Source organism: Watersipora subatra, chromosome 10 (genome assembly GCF_963576615.1).
Source record: "Watersipora subatra chromosome 10, tzWatSuba1.1, whole genome shotgun sequence".
In the NCBI taxonomy this organism is placed as follows: Eukaryota; Metazoa; Bryozoa; class Gymnolaemata; order Cheilostomatida; family Watersiporidae; genus Watersipora; species Watersipora subatra.
In genome coordinates, this window is record NC_088717.1 from 9,522,710 (window position 1) to 9,536,373 (window position 13,664).

General features: G+C 39.7%; 5 non-coding genes across 5 annotated transcripts; all 5 read left to right on the plus strand.

The window, feature by feature from the left end:
• Positions 1–3,990: 3,990 nt before the first annotated feature.
• On the plus strand, positions 3,991–4,109 carry LOC137407486 (U5 spliceosomal RNA). The gene has a single exon (XR_010980017.1). It is a non-coding gene; the product is annotated as a U5 spliceosomal RNA (small nuclear RNA).
• A 1,012-nt stretch (positions 4,110–5,121) lies between these two features.
• On the plus strand, positions 5,122–5,240 carry LOC137407447 (U5 spliceosomal RNA). Its single transcript, XR_010979981.1, has one exon. It is a non-coding gene; the product is annotated as a U5 spliceosomal RNA (small nuclear RNA).
• Positions 5,241–6,251: 1,011 nt separating this feature from the next.
• On the plus strand, positions 6,252–6,370 carry LOC137407498 (U5 spliceosomal RNA). The gene has a single exon (XR_010980028.1). It is a non-coding gene; the product is annotated as a U5 spliceosomal RNA (small nuclear RNA).
• Positions 6,371–7,382: 1,012 nt separating this feature from the next.
• LOC137407425 (U5 spliceosomal RNA) lies at positions 7,383–7,501 on the plus strand. The gene has a single exon (XR_010979961.1). It is a non-coding gene; the product is annotated as a U5 spliceosomal RNA (small nuclear RNA).
• Positions 7,502–8,512: 1,011 nt separating this feature from the next.
• LOC137407437 (U5 spliceosomal RNA) lies at positions 8,513–8,631 on the plus strand. The gene has a single exon (XR_010979972.1). It is a non-coding gene; the product is annotated as a U5 spliceosomal RNA (small nuclear RNA).
• The last annotated feature ends 5,033 nt before the right edge of the window (positions 8,632–13,664 follow it).

The window sequence follows — 13,664 nt, forward strand, 5'->3', positions numbered from 1 at the left end:
AAGCGTAGAACGAGATCTTTCATTCAGAAATACTGTTCAGCCGCTACAGCGGCTCAGAGTAAACGCGAACAAGATCTCGTTGATAAAATACTCATTCAGCAGTCATCGAATTCACCTAATTATCAAGAGCTGAGATCTCTTAAAGACCAACTTAGAGAAGTACAATGGAAAAAGGTTGACGGTATCAAAATCAGATCGAGAGAAAATTTGGTTGAAAACGACGAGAAATGTACCCCTTTCTTCTTTGCTAAGCTCTGAGACAGGAGAAAAAGTCAGGTGATAAACTCGGTTAAAAATGAGCAAGGGCTGAGTGTAAACGAATCGAAAGATATAAACGCTGTGTACAAACAATTTTACACTCGATTATACAAAAAGCTTGTTTGTAACGCCAGTGACAGCTATTTTGGAGATACGCTACTCGAAGCATTACATCTTAGCCAGTGAGATAAGTCAGATTACATTCCTTATGTTACAGAGGAAGAGGTCAAGCTCGCATTGTCAACCATGGCTAGCAATAAAACTCCAGGCCCAGATGGACTCCCTAGCGAGTTCTATAAAAAGCTCTCATTTTTAATCCTTTAAGACCTCACCTCTGTCTTTAACGAGATAGTGAGAGGGGATTATTTTCCACAAACAATGGCTGAGTCAATAACTATACTCATTAGCAAACCGGGAGACCTCTAATTACCTGAAAACAAAAGGCCAATAGCCCTCCTTAATGTCGATTATAAACTGCTAGCTAAATATTTAGCGACCAGCACACAAACAGCAGTTAATCAGTGTGTAGGCAACAGGCAGACTTGCTCTTTGAAAGGGAGATCTATCATAGACAAAGCGCTTACCCTTAGAGACTTGATTGCTCTCGAGACTAAAGTTCCCACTAAGAACTTCACTTGCATGTCCCTTGACCAGGAGAAGGCATTCGATAAGGTAGACCATAGCTTCTTATTTCGGGTACTCAGAAGAATGGGGGTGGATGAAAGTATAGTGAGAACAATAGAAACAATTTATGATAAGATCTCGACAAAGCTATTTATTAATGGGCATCTTACTGAAAATATCAGCGTAACACGTGGTGTACGCCAAGGGTGCCCCTTATCTCCACTCCTATATGCAATCTACCTCGAGCCTGTCCTTAGATACATAGACAATGAGCAGACAGTAGAAGGAATCTCTTGCCCAGCTATTCCAAGGCCTGTAAAATACCTCGCCTATGCAGATGATGTCTTGATTTTGAGCCGGCATTTATCATCACTGCAAATTGTTTTTAAATTGTTTAAAAAGTTTGAGCTTTTTAGTGGTAGTTCAGTCAATGTCAATAAGACTAAAGTATTAACTAGAAAAACCACTCTCAACACTCAGAGGTTAGCGGTTTGGTAGTAGACCAGTTGAAGTTTTGTGGGATCTTATTCTTTTTTTCAAGCGACAAGGAAGTCGCGTCATACAACTGGCAACTGAAATGCCATGCGGCAGTTACCAAAATCCAATCCTCTAAAGGTCGAAAACTTACACTGAATGGAAAGGTGATTTTTTTGAACAGCTGCATTTTTTCTACTTTGCACTATTTATCTTCCATTTACCTGCCTGATAAACAGTCAGTGACCTCGTTGAGAAAGCACAGCTTTCAATTTTTGTGGTACCCACTGGTCGCTCAAAGAGTGAAACAGGAGGTATTTTTTTTGCCCAAAGAGAAAGGCGGGTGGGGGCTCGACCATGTTCTATACAGGGCTAGATGTCTCTGTCTGCACTCGACTTTGCAAAGAGTGGCATCGCAGCGGGATCACCCTGTAAGCCAGCTGGTAAGATACCATGCGGCACGATATCTTAGACCTCTATTCCCAGACAAGATCGTTTTAAACGAAGGGTCAACGGCGCCGCAGTTGGTAGATCAGTACAAAATGTTCAAGATCATTCTGGAAGAAACAAAAGACTTGTTTGGCAAAAATGTCCTCCCCACAATTAAACAAATGCTAAATCACATGTTAGAAAGAGACAAAGACATTCCTCCCTATTGTCCAATAAAACACCCAAATTACACAAGTGCCATGCAACTGACAAATGAAGCCCAGCTGTGGCAGTCAGTACATGATCCATTTATCAGCTCAAAGCTAAGTGATTTTGCATGGAGAGTTGTCACGGGCTGCCTGACAACAGGCTCAGTCCTCTCGTCATGGCACGCCTCTTTGCCGGCTGCATCTTTTAACTGCCACATATGTAAGGGAAACTCTCTTGAAACCCCTGAGCATCTGTTCTTTCATTGCGAGTCTTTGAAAGAAGTACGGGAAAAAGTTGTGAGACATCTTTTTGTCACGGGTCTCATAACCAATGATGACGCCAATGTAGTGGATTGGCTAGCGGGTGTATTACAAAAATCAGCCTCGAAGAGGGCCGCTACTAAAGCTCGCTCCCTTATCTTCTCAACGAACTGCATAATTTGGAGAGTTAGAAACGATGTGATTCACAGAAACAAAGGAGGCTGCTTGCAGCAGATATCTGGCCAAGTTGCTAAATTAATGTCCACTTCTCCTCGGAGCCAGTCGATTCACCTTTGACAATCTCTGCTTGGGTTTCGAAACCCTCATGCTCGGTGCATGGCAGTATGGCTGCAGTGGAATGTCACCACTTTGCGTAGATTTATCTCCTCTCAATTAGTTTCACTAGCTTGTCTCAACTTTAAATACTCAGTTCCTTTTCTTTTTACTTAACTCGTTGTCATTATTAGTTTGAGTTCATAATCTTGTGGCTCCCAAGACAAAGTGAAGAGGGTGATTGGGGTTCGACTCCCTACTTTGGGCGGGTTACGGTAACATCATCCTGCATTAATCTAATTCAATTACTTTAATGCGAAGGGTTAGACCATAACATGAGTTGTTTTTTTGTTGTGCTTTAACTTAAAAAAAGCCTTTTACTAAAGATTTCCGTGGAGAGGAACATTACAATGAGTCTATAGACTTATTTTTGACACCCTCTATAAGAGGGTAATAATAAAACTTTTTAAGGGCAAGATTGGATGGAGTACTTTCTCCGGCTCGATATATATTTTCCACACACTCGATCATCGGAGAAGAACTGGCGGTAGTAAGTAAAGGCGTATTACCGAATTTCTAGTCTTAAAGTTTCCTTATAACATTTTTTTGTTTTACAATCGTTAAGCTTTTGCCGCGTCGATGGTATTATTATCGAACTAGATTATATTACTAGGCTTTATAGTTTTTTTTAATATTAACCCGGCAAACAACGATTTAATGGAGCGTCTCGGTTGAACTAAACGTGACAGCGGCTTAGAGTCTTACGTCTTTTGCTACAGCGTAAAATGTGCCTAGCTCGCCGAATCTTTCATCTAAACTTCTACGACTGCGTAGCGGCTTAACACTCATCGGATAGCTCGCGGTCTCATAAACATTAGTTTTTTGTTTTGCATGTCTTCGCACGATATTCGCCTCGCTACGTCGCTTAATAACATTTTATAACCACTCTAAATATTTCGGGTTTAGAAGCTGGTAGCGGCGCACTGCGATACGAATTCATCTTAAAGCGTATTATGTAATGAATATCAAAGCGCACCTTTCGTGGTTAAGATCTGAGCCGGCTGACTGGCTGTTTCTTTGTTTGGCGGCACTTCTCCCACTCTTTGCGTCCATATCGATCGCATTATTCCGTTCGGGAGGAGTCCTTTCGCCCGTTGATTTCCTTTGTCAACCCGTTACAGTAGAATAAATTCTATAAAATATTCCACCTGAATTGAATCGATTAAAATTGGTTTTCGCCTCCCCTGCGCAGCGATTATTGTAGTTCGCGCAAAATTTTAATTAATTTTACGCATTTTTAAATTTTATCAAACGAATTAATATAGCAAATATTTGCGTAACGAATCATTTTGAAAATTTTAGTTCATGTTATAACTGTATATACGATGTAAAACTATTCGCGTTTGACACTCAACTCGAAAAGAATCAATTATCATCACTCGAAAAACTTCATACTATCGACTAACTCTGGTTTCTCTTCATATCCACGCATAAATCTTTCGCCTTTTACTAAAGATTTCCGTGGAGAGGAACATTACAATGAGTCTATAGACTTATTTTTGACACCCTCTATAAGAGGGTAATAATAAAACTTTTTAAGGGCAAGATTGGATGGAGTACTTTCTCCGGCTCGATATATATTTTCCACACACTCGATCATCGGAGAAGAACTGGCGGTAGTAAGTAAAGGCGTATTACCGAATTTCGAGTCTTAAAGTTTCCTTATAACATTTTTTTGTTTTACAATCGTTAAGCTTTTGCCGCGTCGATGGTATTATTATCGAACTAGATTATATTACTAGGCTTTATAGTTTTTTTTAATATTAACCCGGCAAACAACGATTTAATGGAGCGTCTCGGTTGAACTAAACGTGACAGTGGCTTAGAGTCTTACGTCTTTTGCTACAGCGTAAAATGTGCCTAGCTCGCCGAATCTTTCATCTAAACTTCTACGACTGCGTAGCGGCTTAACACTCATCGGATAGCTCGCGGTCTCATAAACATTAGTTTTTTTCTTTTGCATGTCTTCGCACGATATTCGCCTCGCTACTTCGCTTAATAACATTTTATAACCACTCTAAATATTTCGGGTTTAGAAGCTGGTAGCGGCGCACCGCGGATACGAATTCATCTGAAAGCGTATTATGTAATGAATATCAAAGCGCACCTTTCGTGGTTAAGATCTGAGCCGGCTGACTGGCTGTTTCTTTGTCTGGCGGCACTTCTCCCACTCTTTGCGTCCATATCGATCGCATTATTCCGTTCGGGAGGAGTCCTTTCGCCCGTTGATTTCCTTTGTCAACCCGTTACAGTAGAATAAATTCTATAAAATATTCCACCTGAATTGAATCGATTAAAATTGGTTTTCGCCTCCCCTGCGCAGCGAATATTGTAGTTCGCGCAAAATTTTAATTAATTTTACGTATTTTTAAATTTTATCAAACGAATTAATATAGCAAATATTTGCGTAACGAATCATTTTGAAAATTTTAGTTCATGTTATAACTGTATATACGATGTAAAACTATTCGCGTTTGACACTCAACTCGAAAAGAATCAATTATCATCACTCGAAAAACTTCATACTATCGACTAACTCTGGTTTCTCTTCATATCCACGCATAAATCTTTCGCCTTTTACTAAAGATTTCCATGGAGAGGAACATTACAATGAGTCTATAGACTTATTTTTGACACCCTCTATAAGAGGGTAATAATAAAACTTTTTAAGGGCAAGATTGGATGGAGTACTTTCTCCGGCTCGATATATATTTTCCACACACTCGATCATCGGAGAAGAACTGGCGGTAGTAAGTAAAGGCGTATTACCGAATTTCGAGTCTTAAAGTTTCCTTATAACATTTTTTTGTTTTACAATCGTTAAGCTTTTGCCGCGTCGATGGTATTATTATCGAACTAGATTATATTACTAGGCTTTATAGTTTTTTTTAATATTAACCCGGCAAACAACGATTTAATGGAGCGTCTCGGTTGAACTAAACGTGACAGTGGCTTAGAGTCTTACGTCTTTTGCTACAGCGTAAAATGTGCCTAGCTCGCCGAATCTTTCATCTAAACTTCTACGACTGCGTAGCGGCTTAACACTCATCGGATAGCTCGCGGTCTCATAAACATTAGTTTTTTTCTTTTGCATGTCTTCGCACGATATTCGCCTCGCTACTTCGCTTAATAACATTTTATAACCACTCTAAATATTTCGGGTTTAGAAGCTGGTAGCGGCGCACCGCGATACGAATTCATCTGAAAGCGTATTATGTAATGAATATCAAAGCGCACCTTTCGTGGTTAAGATCTGAGCCGGCTGACTGGCTGTTTCTTTGTCTGGCGGCACTTCTCCCACTCTTTGCGTCCATATCGATCGCATTATTCCGTTCGGGAGGAGTCCTTTCGCCCGTTGATTTCCTTTGTCAACCCGTTACAGTAGAATAAATTCCATAAAATATTCCACCTGAATTGAATCGATTAAAATTGGTTTTCGCCTCCTCTGCGCAGCGAATATTGTAGTTCGCGCAAAATTTTAATTAATTTTACGTATTTTTAAATTTTGTCAAACGAATTAATATAGCAAATATTTGCGTAATGAATTATTTTGAAAATTTTAGTTCATGTTATAACTGTATATACGATGTAAAACTATTCGCGTTTGACACTCAACTCGAAAAGAATCAATTATCATCACTCGAAAAACTTCATACTATCGACTAACTCTGGTTTCTCTTCATATCCACGCATAAATCTTTCGCCTTTTACTAAAGATTTCCGTGGAGAGGAACATTACAATGAGTCTATAGACTTATTTTTGACACCCTCTATAAGAGGGTAATAATAAAACTTTTTAAGGGCAAGATTGGATGGAGTACTTTCTCCGGCTCGATATATATTTTCCACACACTCGATCATCGGAGAAGAACTGGCGGTAGTAAGTAAAGGCGTATTACCGAATTTCGAGTCTTAAAGTTTCCTTATAACATTTTTTTGTTTTACAATCGTTAAGCTTTTGCCGCGTCGATGGTATTATTATCGAACTAGATTATATTACTAGGCTTTATAGTTTTTTTTAATATTAACCCGGCAAACAACGATTTAATGGAGCGTCTCGGTTGAACTAAACGTGACAGTGGCTTAGAGTCTTACGTCTTTTGCTACAGCGTAAAATGTGCCTAGCTCGCCGAATCTTTCATCTAAACTTCTACGACTGCGTAGCGGCTTAACACTCATCGGATAGCTCGCGGTCTCATAAACATTAGTTTTTTTCTTTTGCATGTCTTCGCACGATATTCGCCTCGCTACTTCGCTTAATAACATTTTATAACCACTCTAAATATTTCGGGTTTAGAAGCTGGTAGCGGCGCACCGCGGATACGAATTCATCTGAAAGCGTATTATGTAATGAATATCAAAGCGCACCTTTCGTGGTTAAGATCTGAGCCGGCTGACTGGCTGTTTCTTTGTCTGGCGGCACTTCTCCCACTCTTTGCGTCCATATCGATCGCATTATTCCGTTCGGGAGGAGTCCTTTCGCCCGTTGATTTCCTTTGTCAACCCGTTACAGTAGAATAAATTCTATAAAATATTCCACCTGAATTGAATCGATTAAAATTGGTTTTCGCCTCCCCTGCGCAGCGAATATTGTAGTTCGCGCAAAATTTTAATTAATTTTACGTATTTTTAAATTTTATCAAACGAATTAATATAGCAAATATTTGCGTAACGAATCATTTTGAAAATTTTAGTTCATGTTATAACTGTATATACGATGTAAAACTATTCGCGTTTGACACTCAACTCGAAAAGAATCAATTATCATCACTCGAAAAACTTCATACTATCGACTAACTCTGGTTTCTCTTCATATCCACGCATAAATCTTTCGCCTTTTACTAAAGATTTCCGTGGAGAGGAACATTACAATGAGTCTATAGACTTATTTTTGACACCCTCTATAAGAGGGTAATAATAAAACTTTTTAAGGGCAAGATTGGATGGAGTACTTTCTCCGGCTCGATATATATTTTCCACACACTCGATCATCGGAGAAGAACTGGCGGTAGTAAGTAAAGGCGTATTACCGAATTTCGAGTCTTAAAGTTTCCTTATAACATTTTTTTGTTTTACAATCGTTAAGCTTTTGCCGCGTCGATGGTATTATTATCGAACTAGATTATATTACTAGGCTTTATAGTTTTTTTTAATATTAACCCGGCAAACAACGATTTAATGGAGCGTCTCGGTTGAACTAAACGTGACAGTGGCTTAGAGTCTTACATCTTTTGCTACAGCGTAAAATGTGCCTAGCTCGCCGAATCTTTCATCTAAACTTCTACGACTGCGTAGCGGCTTAACACTCATCGGATAGCTCGCGGTCTCATAAACATTAGTTTTTTCTTTTGCATGTCTTCGCACGATATTCGCCTCGCTACTTCGCTTAATAACATTTTATAACCACTCTAAATATTTCGGGTTTAGAAGCTGGTAGCGGCGCACCGCGGATACGAATTCATCTGAAAGCGTATTATGTAATGAATATCAAAGCGCACCTTTCGTGGTTAAGATCTGAGCCGGCTGACTGGCTGTTTCTTTGTCTGGCGGCACTTCTCCCACTCTTTGCGTCCATATCGATCGCATTATTCCGTTCGGGAGGAGTCCTTTCGCCCGTTGATTTCCTTTGTCAACCCGTTACAGTAGAATAAATTCTATAAAATATTCCACCTGAATTGAATCGATTAAAATTGGTTTTCGCCTCCCCTGCGCAGCGAATATTGTAGTTCGCGCAAAATTTTAATTAATTTTACGTATTTTTAAATTTTGTCAAACGAATTAATATAGCAAATATTTGCATAAGGAATTATTTTGAAAATTTTAGTTCATGTTATAACTGTATATACGATGTAAAACTATTCGCGTTTGACACTCAACTCGAAAAGAATCAATTATCATCACTCGAAAAACTTCATACTATCGACTAACTCTGGTTTCTCTTCATATCCACGCATAAATCTTTCGCCTTTTACTAAAGATTTCCGTGGAGAGGAACATTACAATGAGTCTATAGACTTATTTTTGACACCCTCTATAAGAGGGTAATAATAAAACTTTTTAAGGGCAAGATTGGATGGAGTACTTTCTCCGGCTCGATATATATTTTCCACACACTCGATCATCGGAGAAGAACTGGCGGTAGTAAGTAAAGGCGTATTACCGAATTTCGAGTCTTAAAGTTTCCTTATAACATTTTTTTGTTTTACAATCGTTAAGCTTTTGCCGCGTCGATGGTATTATTATCGAACTAGATTATATTACTAGGCTTTATAGTTTTTTTTAATATTAACCCGGCAAACAACGATTTAATGGAGCGTCTCGGTTGAACTAAACGTGACAGTGGCTTAGAGTCTTACGTCTTTTGCTACAGCGTAAAATGTGCCTAGCTCGCCGAATCTTTCATCTAAACTTCTACGACTGCGTAGCGGCTTAACACTCATCGGATAGCTCGCGGTCTCATAAACATTAGTTTTTTTCTTTTGCATGTCTTCGCACGATATTCGCCTCGCTACTTCGCTTAATAACATTTTATAACCACTCTAAATATTTCGGGTTTAGAAGCTGGTAGCGGCGCACCGCGGATACGAATTCATCTGAAAGCGTATTATGTAATGAATATCAAAGCGCACCTTTCGTGGTTAAGATCTGAGCCGGCTGACTGGCTGTTTCTTTGTCTGGCGGCACTTCTCCCACTCTTTGCGTCCATATCGATCGCATTATTCCGTTCGGGAGGAGTCCTTTCGCCCGTTGATTTCCTTTGTCAACCCGTTACAGTAGAATAAATTCTATAAAATATTCCACCTGAATTGAATCGATTAAAATTGGTTTTCGCCTCCCCTGCGCAGCGAATATTGTAGTTCGCGCAAAATTTTAATTAATTTTACGCATTTTTAAATTTTATCAAACGAATTAATATAGCAAATATTTGCGTAACGAATCATTTTGAAAATTTTAGTTCATGTTATAACTGTATATACGATGTAAAACTATTCGCGTTTGACACTCAACTCGAAAAGAATCAATTATCATCACTCGAAAAACTTCATACTATCGACTAACTCTGGTTTCTCTTCAATTCCACGCATAAATCTTTCGCCTTTTACTAAAGAAAGTACCTTTTTTCTTTTTCGGGTGTAAGTTTCCTACTGGGTCATTGGTTTTCGAGCCTTCTTAAAGGCTGGGCCAGTGTCGGTGGATTTTTTCAGGGTGTTAAATCATCTTTCGTTTTCACTTTAACTAATTGATTAGATTATTTCTCTATTGCAAGCCAAGTTTTTCTTTTTCAATAATTTTATGAGTTGGATAGTTTGTACTAGACAGTAGGGGTGATGGCTTTTAGAAACATGACTAGAACCTTGATGTTGAAGACCAAATCTGAGTCAGCTAAATTGGACAGCGACAAAGTCGTGTTTGATTACTTGTTGAACCATATCAAAATTGCAGTTTCTGATCTCGAATGTGTTCAACGAACGAGCTTAGGCTATGAAGTTTCTTTTGCCGACGTCCCGAAGCTGAAAGCAGCTGGGCAGGCTATGTTGAAAGATGGTACGTATGAAGTGTTTGGTGATTTTTCCCAAACGAAAGTAGTTACGGTGGTTAATGCGCCGCATGAGCTCACTGATGAGGCATTGCGGGGTGTCCTCAATAAGTATGGCAAGATCGTTGATAGCAGGAGGCTTAAGTACAAAGATGTAGACGTTTACAACGGGGTAAGACAATTCAAGATGGAAATGTACGAGGGTATGAACATCCCATCTACTATACAATTTGGATCTCGATATGTATGGGTGAGGTATAGTGGACAGGTCAAGACTTGTTTGAAATGCCAACGAAAAGGTCACACTTCGGAGTCTTGTGACGTAATTAGATGTAACAGGTGTTTTCAAGAAGGGCATGTGTCGCGAGCTTGCAAAAATCAACAGTTTTGTGTGATATGCGAGGCAGAAGGACATCTTTTTAGTCAATGCCCCAACAGCTATGTGAACAAGGCTAAAACCCAACAGGTTACCTCACCGCCAATTTCAACACAAGATCTCGCGCAGGAAATTGCCACTACTTCTTTTGAGCCAACCTCAAAAGATGACGATGTTTCGCAGCCTCAGAGCCCTGACCTATTCAACACGCAGACATCACTAGAAGCAAAAGAGACCGAAAATGCGAGTGACTCTGACTCGGAACCTTTAGTAATTGATGAGTCACAGCCTTGTGCTACAGAAGACATGGAAACTCCCAAGGAACAACCAAAAGGAAAGAGCACCGGGCAAAGTGGTAGACGCCCGAGTGCACCGCTCGTTAATAACAATGGCAACAAGCAGGGGTCCGGTAACCAAAAAGCTTTAAAAAAGTCTACCGAGAATAAACTGTCGAAAGCTTCCACTAGAAGTGTTGGTCGTAAGAGCCAGGCGCAGATATAGCTCTCAGTCGATGCAGCCAGTTTTGTCATTCACCTTTTTATCGTCTTTCACTGACTTACCATCTGACCTTTTGGCTCCCTTTTTGATTTTTTCTACTTTTAACTTTTTCATCATGGCTAGCCTTAAAATTGCAACCGTTAATGTGCGAGGCATGAGTTCACACTCCAAGCTGCAAGATTTTAAGATCTTTTTTCAAAGTAGCGATTTTGACATCCTTTTGTTGCAAGAGACTCATGGTCACACTTTTAATTGGGTTCAGACACAATGCTTCTATAGTCCTGGCTCAAGTAATGGTAGAGGAGTTGCCATACTAATTAAAGGCAAGTCGTTTCTTTTGTCAGATAAACTCTCTGACACAGACGGTAGAGTCGTTTCCGCTCTGGTCACCTTTGGAAAATCTAATCTTAGGATTATAAATGTTTATGCTCCTAACAGCCCTCCTGAAAGAAAATCTTTTTTTTTAGAAGTCGGCCCTCACTTCTCTTTAGATCATGAGAATGTTTTAGCAGGAGATTTTAATTGTGTAGATAATCCTTCTTTGGAACATCGGTCTAAATCATTGAATACAACGACATATATAGGAGGTAGTGAATTGAGAACTCTGGTTGATGGTTTTGGCCTCGTCGATCAATGGCGTCTTGATAACCCTAGGGCTTTTTCCGTTACATGGACGTCTGAAGACAACTGCACCTCTAGCAGATTAGATAGGTTTTACACTCCATCGCGAGCTAACTGCCTTTTTAGCCAGAAACCTATATTTTTCTCTGACCATGACATAGTAGGCCTAGCCATTAGTTCACCCTCTTTCGATGAGAACAAACCTCAAATCGGCCCAGGTTATTGGAAGCTAAATACAGCAGTCCTCGACAATGAGGACTTTATAGCAAAATACGCGGAAGCTTATGGCAAATGGCAAACACTTCGGAATGCTTACAGCACAATAGGTGAATGGTGGGAATCGATCAAGCGTAGAACGAGATCTTTCATTCAGAAATACTGTTCAGCCGCTAAAGCGGCTCAGAGTAAACGCGAACAAGATCTCTTTGATAAAATACTCATTCAGCAGTCATCGAATTCACCTAATTATCAAGAGCTGAGATCTCTTAAAGACCAACTTAGAGAAGTACAATGGAAAAAGGTTGACGGTATCAAAATCAGATCGAGAGAAAATTTGGTTGAAAACGACGAGAAATGTACCCCTTTCTTCTTTGCTAAGCTCAGAGACAGGAGGAAAAGTCAGGTGATAAACTCGGTTAAAAATGAGCAAGGGCTGAGTGTAACCGAATCGAAAGATATAAGCACTGTGTACAAACAATTTTACACTCGATTATACAAAAAGCATGTTTGTAACGCCAGTGACAGCTATTTCGGAGATACGCTACTCGAAGCATTACATCTTAGCCAGCGAGATGAGTCAGATTACATTCCTTATGTTACAGAGGAAGAGGTGAAGCTCGCATTGTCAACCATGGCTAGCAATAAAACTCCAGGCCCAGATGGACTCCCTAGCGAGTTCTATAAAAGGCTCTCTTTTTTAATCCTTTCAGACCTCACCTCTGTCTTTAACGAGATAGTGAGAGGGGATTATTTTCCACAAACAATGGCTGAGTCAATAACTATACTCATTAGCAAACCGGGAGACCCCGAATTACCTGAAAACAAAAGGCCAATAGCCCTCCTTAATGTCGATTATAAACTGCTAGCTAAATATTTAGCGACCAGCACACAAACAGCAGTTAATCCTTGTATAGGCAACAGGCAGACTTGCTCTTTGAAAGGGAGATCCATCACAGACAATGTGCTTACCCTTAGAGACATGATTGCTCTCGAAACTAAATTTCCCACTAAGAACTTCACTTGCATGTCCCTTGACCAGGAGAAGGCATTCGACAAGGTAGACCATAGCTTCTTATTTCGGGTACTCAGAAGAATGGGGGTGGATGAAAGTATAGTAAGAACAATAGAAACAATTTATGATAAGATCTCGACAAAGCTACTTATTAATGGGCATCTTACTGAAAATATCAGCGTAACACGTGGTGTACGCCAAGGGTGCCCCTTATCTCCACTCCTATATGCAATCTACCTCGAGCCTGTCCTAAGATACATAGACAATGAGCAGACAATAGAAGGAATTTCTTCCCCAGCTATTCCAAGGCCTGTAAAATACCTCGCCTATGCAGATGATGTTTTGATTTTGAGCCGGCATTTATCATCAGTGCAAATTGTTTTTAAATTGTTCAAAAAGTTCGAGCTTTTTAGTGGAAGTTCACTCAATGTCAATAAGACAAAAGTATTAACTAGAGAGAACCACTCTCAACACTCAGAGGTTAGCGGTCTGGTAGTAGACAAGTTGAAGTTTTGTGGGATCTTTTTTTTTCTTTTCAAGCGGCAAGGAAGTCGCGTCATACAACTGGCAACTGAAATGCCATGCGGCAGTTACCAAAATCCAATCCTCTAAAGGTCGAAAACTTACACTGAATGGAAAGGTGATTTTTTTGAACAGCTGTATTTTTTCTACTTTGCACTATTTATCTTCCATTTACCTGCCTGATAAACAGTCAGTGACCTCGTTGAGAAAGCACAGCTTTCAATTTTTGTGGTACCCACTGATCGCTCAAAGAGTGAAACAGGAGGTATTTTTTTTGCCCAAAGAGAAAGG